This window comes from Nicotiana tabacum, chromosome 2, assembly GCF_000715075.1.
Source record: "Nicotiana tabacum cultivar K326 chromosome 2, ASM71507v2, whole genome shotgun sequence".
In the NCBI taxonomy this organism is placed as follows: Eukaryota; Viridiplantae; Streptophyta; class Magnoliopsida; order Solanales; family Solanaceae; genus Nicotiana; species Nicotiana tabacum.
The window spans coordinates 17,206,791-17,227,087 of record NC_134081.1 but is presented as its reverse complement, the minus strand read 5'-3'; the positions used below and the strand labels follow the sequence as shown (position 1 = coordinate 17,227,087).

General features: G+C 39.1%; 1 non-coding gene across 1 annotated transcript; it reads right to left on the bottom strand.

Annotated features, from left to right (window-relative positions):
- Positions 1–3,706: 3,706 nt before the first annotated feature.
- LOC142174171 (small nucleolar RNA snoR97) lies at positions 3,707–3,813 on the bottom strand. The gene has a single exon (XR_012703518.1). It is a non-coding gene; the product is annotated as a small nucleolar RNA snoR97 (small nucleolar RNA).
- Between the last annotated feature and the right edge of the window lie 16,484 nt (positions 3,814–20,297).

Genomic DNA, 20,297 nt, shown 5'->3' with positions numbered 1-20,297 from the left:
TTTTTTAGTTAATTTTAAAGTGTTTAATATTAAACAAATATTAATTGATAATTTATCTAATGCAAAATATGATGTATTTGTTATTCGTCATTAATGATTAAACAATTTATATTAAAAATAGCACATAAATATCCTTAAACTTCTGGTGCATATGTAAAAAAAATTAGAATTAATAATACTCATATGGTAAAAAAAATATTGTCATGACCCAAAATCCCACCACAGGCGTCGTGATGGCACCTAGTTTCTAAGACTAGGTAAGCCGATTTCTATTACATTTTGAAGCCATTGTTTTTGAATTAAATAAGTAACCAAAACTAACATGGGAATAAATATGAATATAAAACCTCCCAAGACTGGTAGTACTGAGTCACGAACTCTAACTGAATATATGGAATGATCACGATGACCGAATATACAATATTGTTTGATTAAAATTTAATAGTACAATGAAATAAAAAAACTTCAAGGGACTGCGACGACAAAGCAGCTCTACCTTGAATCCTTACGGTCCCGCTTTAACTCTGCTCAAGTCTGATATTTCTAATACCTGGCTCTGCACAATGGAGTAGAGACGAGATACAGTCAAGACACTCACTAATCTAATAACCTATGCAATATAATATACAAAATACTAGGAAACAGATAGCAATAAGGACGGGATCAAACAACCAGTGGTATGCGCAACAAGACAACAAGAATACCATAAATATCACTCAACAATTAATAAATACATGTACGCCTAATTAATTCAAGTTTTTCAAATAAATATCTGTCACATATAATTCTTCCAAATAACTCTCTTTTAAATGTAGTTTTCTCAAATAATTATTTTTCAAATATAATTCTTTCAATAAATCTTTTCAAATATAATTTCCTCAAATAAATATCTTTCAAATACAATTCTTTCATATAATTCTTTTTAATTTTATTTTTTCAATTAAAAAGCCACCATGTGACACCTCATTTCATAATCATAAAAATACGGGTCTCAGTCCATTTTCATATTTTTACGGCACCTCGTGCCCATAATTAAATCATCATATTTTTCCGGCACCTCGTACCCTCATTTCATATCACAACTGCACGGACAATTCACGTGCCAATTATCATTATCATTTCATCACAGCACCTCGTGCCCACATTTTATATCACAACTGCACGGATAATTCACGTGCCAAATATCCTCATTATTTACTCACAGCACCTCGTGCCCACATTTCATTTTATAATCCGCCTGGCAATGGCCACATGCTCTCAATTTCAACATAAATCAGATTGTTATCAATTTACCAACAACAAGACAAATTGCACAAGGTATAAAAATAAACACAAGCAAATCACAACATCACATGAAAATTATCAACACCACAACCCCACATCATCACATATCGTCCCTGACAATAGCCAACCTTATCGCTCCTATTGCCGCCCTTATCGCTCCTATAGCCACCCTTATCGCTCCGCCCAGACAATGTCAATAGCCATCCTTATCGCTCTTATTGCCGCCCTTATCGCTCCTATTGCCGCCCTTATTGCTCCTATTGCCAAGATAATATTCCAACAAACACAACAACAGCGAAATACCACCCTTATACCCACATAATATCAACGGTGAAATGTCACCCTTATCTCCCCAAAATAATAACTCACATAACACAATAATTTACACGAAAAATTAATACGGCGACATAATAAAATCAATTCATATCACAATTTGCCCAATGACCACAACTAAATTTCTAAGATATATGAAAATCAATTAATTTCACAACAAATAGCTTAAGGCTCCACACAATGTATATAACACCCAAAAACAATCAATAGAGATAGAAATTACTTAGCATAAAGCAATGCCTTCATTAATGCATATTTAGATAATTATATTAACACTTCTTCTTAAGCTCGCTTAAATTAATTAGTTGCATAAGAAAATTTATATTGGAATTAATTTTCAAGAAATATTAAACCAACAATACTCACGAAATTTCAAAAATATTTCAAGTAACAATCACATCAAATTATCATATAAAAACAAATTCAACAATAAGGATTTAGGCATACCAAACAGATAATTTAATAATTTTTCACAATTTCCCAATTTACTAAACAATAATGCCTAAGACTTTAATTCAATGAATTTTTCACGTATAAGCCCGAGTACGTACTCGTCACCTCGCGTACACGGCTTTTCACATTTCACAAATGGCACATAAGACTCAATGCCTAAAGGGTAATTCCCCCACTCGAGGTTAAGCAAGACACTTACCTTTTTGAAATTATGTCGATATTCTAAAATCGTCTTCTTGTTCCAAAAAGTCAAAAAAAGTCAACGCAGGGCCCGCCCCTCGGAACCAGACAAAATTTTCATGAAATCTGAACACCCATTCTGATACGAGTTCAACCATTCTAATTTTATCGAATTCTAATAACAACTCGACCTCCAAATCTTAAATTTTTGTTTTCAAATCCCTAAGTTCAAACCCCCGATTTATACCTCAAAAATATGTAATCTAATCGGATTATTCGATGATAATTGAATATTATGGAGTAGAAATGATCACAAAGGACAACTCAAGTTTTTACAAGAAAACCTTGATAAAAAATCGCCCAACCCATGCTTGAAATGCTCAAAAATGGCAAAAGCTCGGAACCCCTCTGTTTTTGTATTGCCCAGGAGTTTTCGCATCCGCGGTAATTTCTTTGCACCTGAGGCTTCGCACCCTCGGTAAATTTCTTCGCATCAGCGGTAAAATTCTTTGGACCCGCGGCTTCGCACTCGCGACAAAGGTTTTCGCACCCGCGGCAAATTTTTCGCACCCGCGGTGCCTGGCCAGCCCATGCATTTTCCACTTCCGCGACTAATTCCTCGCATTCGCAAGATTGTACTTGCGGCCCTTTTTTCGCGCAGGTGCGATCATACCAGATGCCCAGCTGCTTCAGCTCCTCCTCCAAATCCAAATTCGATCCGTTAGGCATCCGAACTCACCCAAGGCCCCTCGAGACCTCAACCAAATATACCATCAAGTCCTAAAAAATCATACGAACTTAGTCAAATTCTTAAATCACATCAGACAACATCAGAATGATGAATCGCACCTCAAATCAAAATCTATGAACTTTGAACTTTCAAATTCTTTATCTTGTGCCGAAACACATCAAATCAATTCGGAATGACTTCAAATTTTGTACACAAGTCATAAATGACATAACGGACCTATTCAAATTTCCAGAATCGGATTCTGACCTCGATATCAAAAAGTCAACCCCCCGGTCAAACTTCCCAAAAATTCAACTTTCGGCATTTCAAGCCTAATTCCACTACGGACCTCCAAATAATTTTCCGGACACGCTCCTAAGTCCAAAATACCATACGGAGCTATTAACATCATCAAAATTCCATTCTGGAGTCGTTTGCTCAAATGTCAACTCTCCGGTCAACTCTTTCTATTTAAGCTTCAAATTAAGGATTGTTCTTTTAATGTAATTCCAAATCTTTAGTAAATCAAACTTGACCACACCCACGGGTCATAATACATATTGCGAAGCTGCTCGAGACCTTAAGTCACTGAACGGGGCGTAAATTCTTAAAACGACAAGTCGGGTCATTACAAATATACCAAAAAATAGATTTTGAAAAATGTTTAATAAGTGCTATGATTCTTAACGTGTCCAAAACTTTTTTTTTAATCTTTTTTTTTCTTTTACATATAGTGCTGTGATTTAACTCCAATCTCGTTGGATGATCAAGAGAAGAAGCTGATAAACAACGTTAACTTCAGATTTAAGAAAAATAGTTACACAATTTTAATAAGGAAAAACGTGTAAGTAAAATCTTATTCAATTTTAGATTCCTAAATGTTAGAAGTTTTTACCTAGTTCAAATAAGGAAAAAATTAAAAAATAAAATTTAATTAATTTTAAATTCATAAATATTATGAAAATAATTACTATATTACAATTATAATTTTATCTAGCGTGAACTCTATTTTTAAAGAATAAAAAAAGCGAACAATATTTCGATAAGAGTCTTCGTACTTTAAACATAATATAGATATATTGAAATGGACAAATTTATGTTTTTAAAGATATTAATTTTTCTCGGGGAAGAAAAAGGAATCTAAGCAAGCTTATTTCTACAAGATGCTTTTGAGATGATATTAAATAGAACGACAAGCTCCGTGATAATTTATATAGTCGATCCTAACTTGCTTAGAGTTAAGCCGGAGTTGTTGTTATAGTCTTGTAAATGCCGGCTTAATGCCGCATCTCATCTTTCTCATTTGTTTGCATTTAATGGAGGTCTGAATCTTAATCATTCAGATATCAATCATTAAGTGCGTTTATTTTTTAGATCTTAATCTTGATCATTCAAATCTTAACCATTAAGTCTGTTTATTTTTTTAATTTACAGTCTCTTAGTGGGTCCGAATAGATCTTAATAATTAAGATCTATAACATAGTCTTAATATCATTAAGATGTTATACATTCAAGAATTTATGTAAAAATGACATTTTACTATTACTCCTACACTTTCACCACTAACCACCATCACCACTGCTATCATCGTCATCTACCGTTATAGATTACCACCACCCACTACCCACCATCCATTACCATCATCCTCAGCTACAACTACCACCGCTGCCAAGCACGAATGTCAGTTGTCTCTACCACTAGCCATTATTCACAACTATCACCACCAACTACCATTACCACAATAATTATCAATAAGCACTATATATTACCATCACTGTTATCAGTGACCACCACCACCACCGTTAACTACTACTGTCATCCACCATCTACTACTCATAATCACAATCATCAACCAATACCAGCACCAACTACTACCCAATCGGCACCCACAATCACTACTATTAGACATCGCCACCATTAACTAACATAAAAAATTTAAAAATATTTTATTAATATAATATTAGATTAATTAGTACTATATGATTTGAATTTATACTTCTTAATTTATGGATAAACACAAGTTTTGTACATTGAGATGTAGAGTAAACAAACAATTTTAATTAATTTCAGAGACTCAGATGTGTGATGACCCAATAAGTCATCTTTAAATTTAATAATTATTTCTGTTTTTAAAACCTCAAATAACACCATTCACTTTTCTCGACTTGCGTGCGCAGTCCGTAAATTTTTTGAAAGGTTTTTATGTGAAAAACATTGATTACAAATGTGAAATGAAGTTTCAAAACTCATTTGAGTTGGCTTCGGTCAATATTTTGAGCAAACGAACCAGGATCAGTGTTCTGATGATTCCAATAGCTCTTTATAGTGATTTTGGCATTAAGAACATATCCGAAAAATTATTTGGAAGTCCGTAGTTAAATCAGGCATGAAATGGCTAAAATAAAATTTTAAGTTTAGAAGGTTGACCGACGAGTTGACTTTTTGATATCGAGGTCGGAATTCGATTCTGGAAATTTGAATAAGTCTGTTATATCATTTGTAATTTGTGTGCAATATTTGAGGTCAATCGGACATGATTTGATAGGTTTTGACATCGAATATAGAAGTTGAAATTCTTAAGTTTTTAAAGCTTGAATTGGGGTATAATTCGTGATTTTAGCATTGTTTAATGTGATTTGAAGTTTCGGCTAAGTTCATATGATATTTTAGGACTTGTTTGTTTGTTTTGTTGAGGTCCCGGGGGGCCTCGGGTGAGTTTCGGATGGTTAACGGATTAAAATTTGGACTTAAGGAAAAATCTGAAAATTTTGCCTTTTGGTATAATCGCACATGCAGACATTTTGTCGCAGGTGAGAGCTCGCATAAGCGAGATGGGAAAGCAAAGAAGCGGGGAGGTTCTAGCAAGGCAGTGTGTGTAGGTGCGGAAATTTCGCCGCATCTGCGAAGCCGCAGAAGCGGCTTTGTGATCACAAAAGCGGAATGCGGAGGGGTAGGCTCCATTACAGAAGCGGACTGAATTCCGCAAAAGCGTGATTAGCCGCAGAAGCGGCTTAGTGATCCGCATAAGCGAAAGCCCTGGTCAGATTATAAAATAGAGGGTTCCGATGTTTTTTATCATTTTGGACATTTCCAACACGGCTTGAGGCGATTTTTGAGCGAGAATTTACGGGAAAACTTGAGGTAACTCACTTGTGATCATTGTTAGTCAATAATATTGAATTATCATCGAGTATTTCAACCAAATTACATATTTTTGAGGCGCAATTTGAGGATTTGGGCCTAGGGATTTGAAAATAAGATTTGAGTTGAGTACAATATTTCACCTATAGATAGATGGACAGTTAGAATGCACTATGCAGATATTTGAGGGTCGAGTTGATGTCAGAATTTGATAAAATTTATATGGTTGGACTCGTGGTTGAATGAGCATTCATATTTTATAACTTTTGTCGGATTACGAGACGTGGGCCCTACTATCGATATTTGAATTGAATTTTGGGTTTTGATTGGAAAATTTAGTATTTTCATATAGAATTAGTTTCTATAATTCGTATTGAGTATATTGAATTGTTTGTGACTAGATTTGAGGCATTCAGACAACAATTCGCGAGGCAAAGGTTTTTTGGAATCTTGAGTTGGTTGCAAATCGAGGTAAGTGTCATGGTTAACCTTGACTTGAGGGAGTAGGACTTATTTGTCTATTTGGTACGTGATTTAATGTGTGGGTACAACGTATATGTGAGGTGACACGTACTTATGCATTGTGGTTGAGTCAAAGCATGCGGGTGGAATTTGTTTAATTGTGAATAGTTGCCTATTTAATTAAGATATTCCTGCTTAAGTTATTATTATTTATTCGATCATTTTCATGAAATTATTGTTGAATATTTTGGAATGTAAGGTCAGTATTCTGGTATTGAATTGATTGATAAGAATATATCCCTGCATTTTAATACTCTTCCGAATTTTTATTTTTATTTTTATGGTAAGGAAGAGTGTAAAAATACGAAGGGTGATGCCGTGCAAATTTCACATTATTATTTATTGAATTATGAAGTGACAAAGAGAGTTAAAGTACGAAGGGTGATGCCATGCCATTTTCAAAGAGTGTAAAAGCACGAAAGGTGATACTGTGCTAGAAGAGAGTTAAAGCACGAAGGGTGATGTCGAGTTAAAGCAGAAGGGTGATGCCGTACTAGAAGAGAGTTAAAGTACGAAGGGTGATGCCGTGCGAGAAGAGAGTTAAAGCAGAAGGGTGATACTGTGTCAATCTTATTATTTGGTGCCGTTCCATTTTCATATTATCAGTTGCTCATTTTATTGTTGATGAATTAATTGGCTGCTACGTGATACTTCTCCTGCTGAAATTTCTAAATCATTCCCATTCGCATGTTCCCTCCCAAATTTATAAATTGCTATTTATTGTGGTATTGTTGCTTCGTATTTATATATACTCGTACATGTTGTTTACGTACGTGTCTTGTCATAGCCTCGTCACTACTTCATCGAGGTTAGGATCGACACTTACAGAGTACATGGAGTACAGTTGTACTCATACTACACTCTGTATGTAATGACCCAACCGGTAATTTTAACTTTTAGAACCCCGTTCCCTAAAATAAAACTTTCCGTAGGTGCTTGTAATGATTTATGACTTGCGGGGATGGTTGGTTCGGGATTTGAAAGTGTTTGAGGTGAAACCGGAACACTTGGTTCCTTAAGTTGGCCTTAAAGTGCTAAGTTTGACTTCGGTCAACATTTTGAGAAAACGACCTCGGAATAGAATTTTGATGATTCCAACAGCTCCGTATGGTGATTTTGGACTTAGGAGCGTGATCGGATTTTTATTTGGAAGTCCGTAGTGAAATTAGGCTTGAAATGGCTAAAATAGGAATTTAAAGTTTGAAAGTTTGACCGGGGAGTTGACTTTTTGATACCGGAGTCGGAATCCAGTTCCGAAAATTTTCATAGCTCCGTTATGTAAGTTATGACTTGTGTGTAAAATTTGAGGTCAATCGGAGTTGATTTGATAGGTTCCGACATTTAATGTAGAAGTTGAAAACTCTTAGTTTCATTAAGCTTAAATTGAGGTATGATTCATGGTTTTAGCGTTGTTTGATGTGATTTAGAGGTTCGACTAAGTTCGTATGATGTTTTAGGACTTGTTGGCATATTTGGTTGAGGTCCCGAGGGCCTCGGGTGAGTTTCGGATGGTTAACGGATCTAAAATTGGAGTTAAAAAGCTGCTGCAATTATTCCTCTTCTGTTGGACATTCTGGGCTGTGATCGAGCCCATATATCGAGCCCAGGGTTGACGAGGTACAGGCTCGAGCTAGTGTATCGAAGCCATGATCGAAGGTCCAACTCGAGGGCCATGATCGAAGGTCCAGCTCGAGGGCCATGATCGAAGGCAAAGCTCGAGGGCCAGGATCGAGACCCAAGATCGAGGGGTCACAATCGAAGGCTCAAGCTCGATGCCATGATTGAGGCTATGATCGAAGGCCCAACCTCGATACCCTGATCGAGGCCATGACCGAGGTCCAAGCTCGAGCCTGTGATCGAAGCCGCGATCGAAGGCAAGGCTCGAGGGCATGATCGAAGGTATGGCTCGAGGGCTGGGATCGAGATCTAAGCTCGATGCCCTGATCGAAGGTACAACCTCAATGCCCTGATCAAGGGCAAATGTTCGATGCCGCGATCGAGGCCCAGTTCGAGGACCAGTTCCGAAGGCTGTTGGGCAGTTTTATAAAAAGAGGGCATTCGTCCCATTTGCCATTTTTGACGAACTTAAGCTTGAGCATAGACGACTTTTGGCAGATTTTCAAGGGAAAAATATTGGGGTAAGTGATTCTAACTCGGATTTGGTCTACATATACAAGTGTATCATTGTTTTTCACAATTTAATTACTGTTTTGAGATTTGAGATTTGGAAAAGTTTAAAAATCTCATAGAAACAAAATTTTGAGATTTCGGTATCGATTTGGAGTCGGAATTGAGTGAAACTGGTATGGTTGGACTCGTAATTGAATGGGTTGTCGGATTTCATAACTTTTGCTGGATTCCGAGATATGGGCCCTGCGGGCGAATTTTTAATTAATTTCGGGATTTTTATTAAAAATGTAGTATTTCCTTATAGAATTTATTTCCTATAATTTTTAGTGATTGTATCGAATTATTTTGGCTCGATTCGAGCCAGACAGAGTTGGATAATCGTGGAAAAGGCAAAATTGTGGATTAAATTCGAGCAAGACGAGGTAAGTCTCTTGTTTAATCTTGTGAGGGAGAAATTACCTCATAGGTGATTAAGATTAAATAATTATTGTTAATTGTGAGGGCTAAGTACACACGTGGTGACGAGAGTCCATGCGTAGCTACTATTAATGCAAAAGTCAGGGTAGTTTATAACTCAAAGCATGCCTTACTTGTGTAAATTGTATACTTTGATTAATTAATATTAATTGATAATTAATATTAATTGATATATATGAATATATATTGTGAATTGTTTGATAAAGATATTAAAGGATGGAAATCTCATAGGCTTGATTTTCTATTTAAATCAATTAATTGTTAAAAGAAATTGTTCTCCTCCCAAATTTATCTTATAATAAACATATTGTCCTTCCGGAAGCACATAAGAAAATGTCCTCCTTTCTTGTGGAGCGGGCCGAATGCCTCGGCAAGATAGATGCATCTATGGATCGCGCCGCACGTCCCTCGGCAGTGTACACGACACTCTGGATCGGGCCGTACGTCCTCGGTAGAAATCGTGCTTAATAATAATAATTACACGATACTTTAATAATTTATTTCAGCTTGAGAAGCTAATTAATAAATTGGAAAATCCTTGGAATTTAATGAATTATTATTCTTGCTTGTTTATGAAATTAATTGTTACTCATGTAAATGAGATTTAAATTGATAAATTGGAATTTTTCTGAATTGAAGGAATTTAATTAATATATTGAGAATTGTTACATTTAAAGGAATTTGATTATCTCTGCTGATTAAACAAATTATTGTAAATTCTGTAAATCATGCTGATTTAAATATTCTAGTTATATTTCAGTTATTTTTATTGACCCATAGTGAGTGTCAAAGTCGGCCATCTCATCTCTACCACTTCGAGATTAGGCTTGATATTTACTGGGTACACGTTGTTTACGTACTCATACTACACTTGCTGCACTTTTTATGCAGGATCTGAGACAGGTACTAGTGGAGGACCTATCATCACATACCCACGTCATCCCGAGGCATAGTGGTGAGCTGCCTTTCTGAGCCGTTCTGCAGCTACCAGTGTCTCTTCTTATATTTATATTCTGTCTATTTCATTTCAGACAGTATTTGGAGTTTTGTATAATCTACTAGATGCTCATGCACTTGTGACACCGAGTCTTGGCACACATATTGGTAGAAGTTGGTATTTTATTATTTTCTTGGAATAAAAGTTTAACCAATGTACGTTTGATTTATTAGTTGGCTTGCCTAGCTGTAGTGTTGGGTGCCATCACGACCTATAGGTGAAATTGGGTCGTGACAACATGGTATCAGAGCACTAGGTTCACGTAGGTCTCACAAGTTATGAGCAGACCTAATAGAGTCTTGCGGATCGGTACGGAGACGTCTGTACTTATCTTCGAGAGGCTATATGGTGTTAGGAAACTACCTTTCTTCATATTCTATCGTGCAATTGATGTAGTACTAAATATCCTTCTCTTATTCTCTCACAGATGGTAAGAACACGCTCTAATGAGATTCCAGACCAGGGAAGAGCTACTCCCCCAGTTGCTAGAGGCCGAGGCACAGGCCGAGGGAGGGCTCCAGCTCGTGGTAGAGGGAGAGTACGTCCCAGGACTGTTCCAGTTATGCCGCCAGTAAATCCAGCAGAGAATCCCATTATTGAGGAGCAGGGTGAGGTGCCTGTGGCAGAGCCAGCTCCGATGGACTTCACATCTGCACCGGGATTTAAGGATGTCATGGGTCGTATGCTGCGATTCATGGACAATATGACTCAGGCCGGTTTATTTCCGGCAGACCCAGCCATACGGGCGGGGGAGTACAGACCCCTACCGCGCAGGCTCATGGACATGCAGCTGCTGTATATCAGACCCAAGGTGCACTACCCGTGGGTGGAGTCCAGCCAGTGGAAGCAGCTACACCTGAGCCCAGGCCAGCTATAACTGCCGATCCTCAGAAACTATTGGACAGATGGACTAGACTACATCCTCCTATCTTCGGGGGTGAGCGACATAAGGATCCACAGGATTTCATTGATCGTTGCAAGGATAAACTGTACAACATGAGGATATTGGAATCCCATGGGGTTGATTTCGCTACTTTTCAGCTAGAGGGTAGAGCCCGTAGATGGTGGCAGTCTTATGCTCTTGGCAGACCAACAGATTCTCCTCCCATGACTTGGGACAGGTTCACCCGTATCTTCTTGGACAGGTATATTCCACCCTCCCAAAGAAGAGTTGCGGTTTCAGTTTGAGCAGCTCCAGCAGGGTCAGATGTCAGTGACTGATTATGAGGCGAGGTTTTTTGAATTATCTCGCCATGCACTAATGATACTCCCTACTGAGGCGGAGAGAGTGCGAAGGTTTGTAGCCGGTTTACATACTGGTATTCATGCCACTATGGCTCGAGAGGTTGAGATGGGTACTTCTTATGAGCGAGTTATGGAGATAGCCCGGAGGATTGAGGGTGTATGTCAGCGGAGCCGAGAGCAGATTATGAGAGATAAGCGGTTCAGGTACTCTGGAGAGTTTAGAGGTGCTCTGTCTGGGGGCAGAGGTCAGTTCGTGAGGGGACAGTCCAGCAGACCCCCATATCCAGCACCACCACCTCCTCGAGGTGCTCCAGTGCGACCTTATCTCAGTGCTATCCCAGAGAGTTCTTACCGCCCACCAGCTATTCAGGGTCCTCCCAGTGAGTATTCAGGTCCCCAGGGCCAGACACTTAGTCAGCAGCCCATAGCACCGAAGAATTGTTACGAGTGCGGGGATCCCAGTCACATGCGGATGTTTTGCCCCAGGCTTCGAGGTAGACCAGTATAGCAGGGTCAGCAGCCTATGCTTACCGGACCAGTTGCTCCACCAGTAGTCCGACCACCCAGAGGTGGAGGACAGGTGGGTAGGGGCCGTCCTAGAGGTGGAGGTTAGCCAGGCGGAGGCCAGACAGTTGGCGCTCCAGCTTGGTTCCATGCTTTTCCGGCTAGACCAGATGCAGAGGCCTCAGATGCTGTGATTATAGGTATTATTTCTATTTGTGGCAAAGATGCCTCAGTATTATTTGATCCAGGATCTACGTATTCATATGTGTCATCACTACTAAAAATTCGGCAAAAACCGACCAAGATCGACCGACCAACTTTGGTCGGTAAAAAAAACCGACCAAAAATCCGACCAAAGTTGGTCGGTTTTTCAAAATATTTCTTTTTTACGAAACTGACCAACTTTGGTCGGTTTTCTTTGGCACAAAAATACGAAAAACTATTTTTGAGTCCCGCAAAATTTATGTTTCAAGAAACCGACCAACTTTGGTCGGTTTTTTAATTAAAATAAATAAAAATTAATATTAAAAAAACCGACCAAAATTGGTCGGTTAATTCGGCGGGTCATTTAAAAAAACCGACCAACTTTGGTCGGTAATTTTACTTTTTAATAAAACCGACCAACTTTGATCGGTTATTTTCGTGCGAAAATACAATTAAAGAGTATAAATCAAATAAAAGACAATCTTAAAACAAAATGTACCAATGGTCTAGTGGTAGAATAGTATCCTGCCACAGTACAGACCTCGGTTCGATTCTCAGATGGTGAATTTTTTTATTACATAATTAAAATACCGACCAACTTTGGTCGGAAAAAACCGAGCAACTTTGGTTGGTTTTTTTTGCAATATTTTTTTTTTTGAATTTAATTGATCGACCAAAGTTGGTCTGTAATTTCCAACCAACTTTGTTCGGTATTCCTTTCCGACCACAAAAATACTGTCCACACGTAAATGGTCACGTTTTGGTCGGTTTTTGGCTATTACCGACCAACGTTGGTCGGTATTTTTGGTCGGATCTACGTATTCATATGTGTCATCTCTATTTGCTCCATTCTTGGGTGTTTCTCGTGAGTCCTTGAGTACTCCTGTTTATGTGTCCACTCCTGTGGGCGATTCTGTTGTTGTGAACTGGATCTACCGGTCCTGTATTATTACATTCTGTGGTTATGAAACTAGAGCAGATCTCCTATTGCTTGAGATGACCGATTTTGAAATTATTCTGGGCATGGACTGGTTATCTTCATATCATGTTATTCTAGATTGTCATGCCAAGACTGTTACCTTGGCTATTCCAGTATTTCCTAAGCTGGAGTGGAAGGGTTCGCCTGTTAGTTCATTTAATCGAGTTATTTCTTTTATAAAGGCTCAACACATGGTTGAGAAGGGTTGTTTAGCTTATCTAGCCTATGTTCGGGATACTACTGCAGAGACTTCGGCTATTGATTCAGTGCCTGTAGATCGGGAGTTCCCCGATGTATTTCCGTCAGATCTTCCAGGTATGCCACCTGATCGTGATATTGATTTCTGTATTGACTTGGCTTCAGATACCCAGCCTATATCTATCCCACCGTATTGCATGGCTCCGAAAGAATTGAAAGAATTGAAAGAATAGCTTGAAGAGTTACTAGCCAAAGGGTTTGTCAGACCGAGTGTACCGCATTGGAGTGCACCAGTATTATTTGTGAAAAAGAAGGATGGAACAATGCAGATGTGTATTGATTATCGCCAATTGAACAAAGTCACTATTAAGAACAAGTACCCGTTGCCGCGTATTGATGACCTATTTGACCAGTTGCAGGGTGCTAGGGTATTCTCTAAGATCGACTTGAGGTCGGGGTACCATCAGTTGAAGATTTGGGATTCGGATGTTCCGAAGACTGCTTTCCATACTAGATATGGTCATTATGAGTTTCTGGTAATGTCTTTTGGTTTAACTAATGCCCCGGCAGCATTTATGGATCTGATGAACAGGGTATTCATGCCATATATTGATTTGTTTGTCATTGTCTTCATTGATGACATATTAATCTATTCGCGCAGTAAGGAGGAACATGAGCAGCATATGATATTAGTGCTTCAGACATTGCGGAAACAAAAGTTATATGCTAAGTTCTCTAAATGTGAGTTCTGGCTTGAGTCTGTAGCATTTTTGGGACATATTGTATCGGGCGAAGGTATTAAAGTTGATCCCAAAAAGATTGAGGCAGTTCAGAATTGGCATCGTCCCACTTCGGCGACTGAGATCAGGAGTTTTCTGGGTTTGGCAGGTTATTATAGTCGGTTCGTTGAAGGTTTTTCATCTATTGCAGCACCTTTGACCAAATTAACCCAGAAGGGTGCCCCATTCCGATGGTCCGATGATTCTGAAGTGAGCTTTCAGAAGCTCAAGACATCATTGACTATAACACTAGTGTTAGTGTTGCCTTCCGGTTCGGGGATGTATACAATGTATTGCGATGCTTCGCGCGTTGGCTTGGGTTGTGTATTGATGCAGGAAGGGAAAGTTATTGCATATGCTTCACGTCAACTGAAGCCCCACGAAAAGAATTATCCGGTACATGATTTGGAGTTAGCTGCGATTGTGCATGCTCTTAAGATTTGGAGGCATTATCTTTATGGGGTGTCTTGTGAAGTTTACACTGATCATCGCAATTTGCAGCATTTGTTCAAACAGAGGGGCCTAAATTTGAGACAGCACAGATGGATGGAGTTACTAAAAGATTATGATATTACTATCCTGTATCATCCAGGCAAAGCAAACGTGGTTGCATATGCCTTGAGCAGAAAGGCAGAGAGTATGGGTAGTTTGGCTTTCATTTCAGCAAAGAAAAGGCCATTAGCCTTAGATATTCAATCCTTGGCTAACAGACTTGTGAGGCTGGATATTTCAAAGCCCAGCCGAGTTCTTGCATGTGTTGTGGCCCGGTATTCACTATTTGAACAGATCAAGGCTCGCCAGTATGATGACCCACACCTGGTGGTTCTTCGTGAAACGGTACTACAAGGTGGTGCCAAGGAAGTCACTATTGGTACAGATGGTGTTCTACGACTCCAGGATTGTCTGTGTGTTCCTAATGTGGATGAACTGAGGAAAAAGATCCCGGAGGAGGCACATAGTTCTCGATATTCTATTCATCCAGGTGCTACGAAGATGTATCGTGACTTGAGGCAGCATTATTGGTGGCGACAAATGAAAAAGGACATAGTTGAGTATGTAGCTCGGTGTCTAAATTGCCAGCAAGTTAAATATGAGCACCAGAGGCCAGGTGGCCTACTTCAGCAGATGACCATACCAAAGTGGAAATGGGAACGAAATACTATGGATTTTGTAGTTGGGTTGTCGTGGACCTTGAGGAAGTTTGATGCAGTTTGGGTGATTGTTGACAGGTTGACTAAGTCGGCACATTTTATTCCTGTTGTGACTACGTATACTTCAGAGAGGTTGGCCCAGATTTATATTCAGGAGATAGTTCGGTTGCACGGTGTGTCAATTTCCATCATATCAGATAGAGGTCCTCAATTTACTTCACATTTCTGGAGAGCAGTACAGAGTGAGTTGGGGACCCATGTAGAGCTCAGCACAGCCTTTCATCCGCAGACCGATGGACAGTCAGAGAGGACAATTCAGATTTTGGAGGATATGCTCATGGCATGTGTGATTGACTTTGAAGGTCATTGGGATCGTTTCCTGCCTTTGGCCGAGTTTTCTTATAATAACAGTTACCCATCCAGCATCGAGATGTCTAAATTTGAGGCTTTATATGGTCGGCGATGTCGTTCACCTATCGGATAGTTTGAGCCAGGTGAGGCTAAGTTATATGGTACTGATTTGGTAAGGGATGCCTTGGAAAAGGTAAAGTTGATTCAGGAGCGACTTCGTATAGCACAGTCCAGACAAAAGAGTTACGCGGATCAGAAAGCGCGAGATATATCATTTATGGTAAGTGAAAAGGTTCTCTTGAAGGTTTCGCTGATGAAGGGAATTATGAGATTCGGGAAGAAGGGCAAGTTGAGCCCAAGGTTTATAGGCCCATTTGAGGTGTTGAAACGAGATGGGGAGGTTGCTTATGAGCTTGCCTTGCCTCCCAGCCTATTGGGAGTTCATCTGGTTTTTCACGTATCTATGCTCCGAAAGTATCATGCCGACCTATCACATGTGTTAGACTTCAGCACAGTTTAGCTAGATAATAGCTTGGGTTATGAAGAAGAGCCAATTGCCATTGTTGATAAACAGGTTCGCCAGTTGAGATCCAAGAGGATTTCTGCAGTAAAAATCCAGTGGAGGGGCCAACCAGTCGAGGAAGTGACTAGGGATACCGAGGAAAACATGCGGAGTAGATATCCAGACTTATTCAGCACTTCAGGTATAATTCTAAACCCGTTCGAGGACGAACGTTTGTTTAAGAGGTGGAGAATGTAATGACCCAACAAGTCATTTTAACTTTTACAACTCCGTTCCCTAAAATAAAACTTTCCGTAGGGGCTTGTAATGATTTATGACTTGCGGGGATGGTTGGTTCGGGATTTGGAAGTGTTTGAGGTGAAACCGGAACACTTCATTCCTTAAGTTGGCCTTAAAGTGCTAAGTTTGACTTCGGTCAACATTTTGAGAAAACGACCCCGGAATAGAATTTTGATGATTCCAACAGCTCCGTATGGTGATTTTGGACTTAGGAGCTGATCGGAATTTTATTTGGAAGTCCGTAGTGAAATTAGGCTAGAAATGGCTAAAATAGGAATTTAAAGTTTGAAAGTTTGACCGGGGAGTTGACTTTTTGATACCAGAGTCGGAATCCAGTTCCGAAATTTTTCATAGCTCCGTTATGAAATTTATGACTTGTGTGTAAAATTTGAGGTCAATCGGAGTTGATTTGATAGGTTCCGGCATAGAATGTAGAAGTTGAAAACTCTTAGTTTCATTAAGCTTGAATTGGGGGTATGATTCATGGTTTTAGCATTATTTGATGTGATTTAGAGGTTTGACTAAGTTCGTATGATGTTTTAGGACTTGTTGGCATATTTGGTTGAGGTCCCGAGGGCCTCGGGTGAGTTTCGGATGGTTAACGGATCAAAAATTGGAGTTAAAAAGCTGCTGCAATTTTTCCTCTTCTGTTGGATATTCTGGGCTGTGATCGAGCCCAGATATCGAGCCAGATATCGAGCCCAGGGTTGACGAGGTACAGGCTCGAGCTAGTGTATCGAAGCCATGATCGAAGGTCCAACTCGAGGGCCATGATCGAAGGTCCAGCTCGAGGGCCATGATCGAAGGCAAGGCTCGAGGGCCAGGATCGAGACCCAAGATCGAGGGGTCACAATCGAAGGCTCAAGCTCGATGCCATGATTGAGGCTATGATCGAAGGCCCAACCTCGATACCCTGATCGAGTCCAGGCTCGAGCCTGTGATCGAAGCCGCGATCGAAGGCAAGGCTCGAGGGCATGATCGAAGGTATGGCTTAAGGGCTAGGATCGAGACCCAAGCTCGATGCCCTGATCGAAGGTACAACCTCGATGCCCTGATCGAGGGCACATGTTCGATGCCGCGATCGAGGCCCAGTTCGAGGACCAGTTCTGAAGGCTGCTGGGCAGTTTTATAAAAAGAGGGCATTCGTCCCATTTGCCATTTTTGACGAACTTGAGCTTGAGCAAACACGATTTTTGGGGAAAAAATATTGGGGTAAGTGATTCTAACTCGGATTTGGTCTACATATACAAGTGTATCATTGTTTTTCACAATTTAATTACTGTTTTGAGATTTGAGATTTGGAAAAGTTTAGAAATCTCATAGAAACAAAATTTTGAGATTTCGATATCGATTCGGAGTCGCAATTGAGTGAAACTGGTATGGTTGGACTCGTAATTTAATGGGTTGTTGGATTTCATAACTTTTGCCGGATTCCGAGATGTGGGCCCCGCGGGCGAATTTTTAATTAATTTTGAGATTTTTATTAAAAATGTAGTATTTCCTTATAGAATTTATTTTCTATAATTTTTAGTGATTGTATCGAATTATTTTGGCTAGATTCGAGCCAGAAAGAGTTGGATAATCGTGAAAAAGGTAAAATTGTGGATTAAATTGGAGCAAGATGAGGTAAGTCTCTTGTCTAATCTTGTGAGGGGGAAATTACCTCATAGGTGATTAAAATTAAATAATTGTTGCTAATTGTGGGGGGCTACGTACGCACGTGGTGACGAGAGTCCGTGCGTAGCTACTATTAATACTAAAGTCCGGGTAGTTTATGACACAGAGCATGCCTTACTTGTGTAAATTGTATTCTTTGATTTATTTGTATTCTTTGATTAATTAATATTAATTGATATATATATGAATATATTGTGAATTGTTTGATAAAGATATTAAAGGATGGAAATCTCATAGGCTTGATTTTCTATTTAAATCAATTAATTGTTAAAAGAAATTATTCTCCTCCCAAATTTATCTTATAATAAACATACTGTCCTTCTGGAAGCACATAAGAAAATGTCCTCCTTTCTTGTGGAGCGGGCCGAACGCCTCGGCAGGATAGATGCATCTATGGATCGCGTCGACGTCCCTCGGCAGCGTACACGACACTCTGGATCGGGCCGTACGTCCTCGGCAGAAATCGTGCTTAATAATAATAATTACACGATACTTTAATAATTTATTTCAGCTTGAGAAGCTAATTAATAAATTAAAAAATCCTTGGAATTTAATGAATTATTATTCTTGCTTGTGTATGGAATTAATTGTTACTCCTGTAAATGAGATTTAAATTGATAAATTGGAATTTTTCTGAATTGAAGGAATTTAATTAATATATTGAGAATTGTTATATTTAAAGGAATTTGATTATCTCTGCTGATTAAATAAATTATTGTAAATTCTGTAAATCATGCTGATTTAAATATTCTAGTTATATTTAAGTTATTATTATTGACCCATAGTGAGTGTCAAAGTTGGCCATCTCGTCTCTACCACTTCGAGATTAGGCTTGATACTTACTGGGTACACGTTGTTTACATACTCATACTACACTTGCTGCACTTTTTGTGCAGGATCTGAGACAGGTACTAGTGGAGGACCTATCATCACATACCCACGTCATCCCGAGGCATAGTGGTGAGCTGCCTTTCTGAGCCGTTCTGCAGCTACCAGTGTCTCTTCTTATATTTATATTCTGTCTATTTCATTTCAGACAGTATTTGGAGTTTTGTATAATCTACTAGATGCTCATGCACTTGTGACACCGAGTCTTGGCACACACATTGGTAGAAGTTGGTATTTTATTATTTTCTTGGAATAAAAGTTTAACCATTGTACGTTTGATTTATTAGTTGGCTTGCCTAGCTGTAGTGTTGGGCGCCATCACGACCTATAGGTGAAATTGGGTCGTGACACTGCACTTCTTGTGCAGATTTTGGAGTTGGTCCCAGCTGCGTACCATAGACTTGCCCGGATTCAGCTATTCAGAGGAGACTTGAGGTATAACTGCACAGCGTCCGCAGTTCCGAAGTCCTCTTCTACCTTATCTTAGTTGTGTATTATCTTTCAAACAACTTAAATTTTTTCAAATCATTAATTGTATTATCCTAGTAGCTCGTGCACTTGTGACACCAGATTCGGGGATGTATTTTGATGATTCGGTTGTTGTGATATTCCGCACTTTATATGAGTAATTGACTTCCGCTTAAATTAATTTGTTTAAAAATGGTTAAGATTTTTCTGACGTTGGCTTGCCTAGCAAGTGAAATGTTAGGCATCATCACGGTCCCGAAGGTGGGAATTTCGGGTCATGACAAGATGTTTTAATTTTAATGTACAAATTAATATTCAGATATGTATTCAGATTCATACGTCTTAATCTTAATAAAAACAAATGCGGCCTTAAAAGCTCGCCAAAATTGTGATTTCTAGACAGAAATTGTGTGGCCGAGATAGATTCACGAACGACCTCGCGCTGCGCACAGCTTCAAGGCAAACACAAATGGTTAACTTTCAGTTTGATCTGGAAAGAATGGTCGGGTAGCAATCAACACCGATGGTTCTCCTCGTCGAAAAATTCTCCGGCCAAATTCGTCGAATCTTTGCCGGTGGGCAAGCCAAATCACAGCCCAAGAAAACTAGATATAAGTTCATGAAAAACGGAAGCGTGCTCTCCGTAGTCCAATCTCAGAAAATTTGGTTCTAATTCCAAGAAGATGACAAAGTTTAAGACTGGAGGGAGTTGTACGACCAATTTTCTTCAATGAATTAGAGCTATATAAAAACCATGAAATACCAATGGAATGTCGATTCTTTTAAGTAAATTCACACAAATCA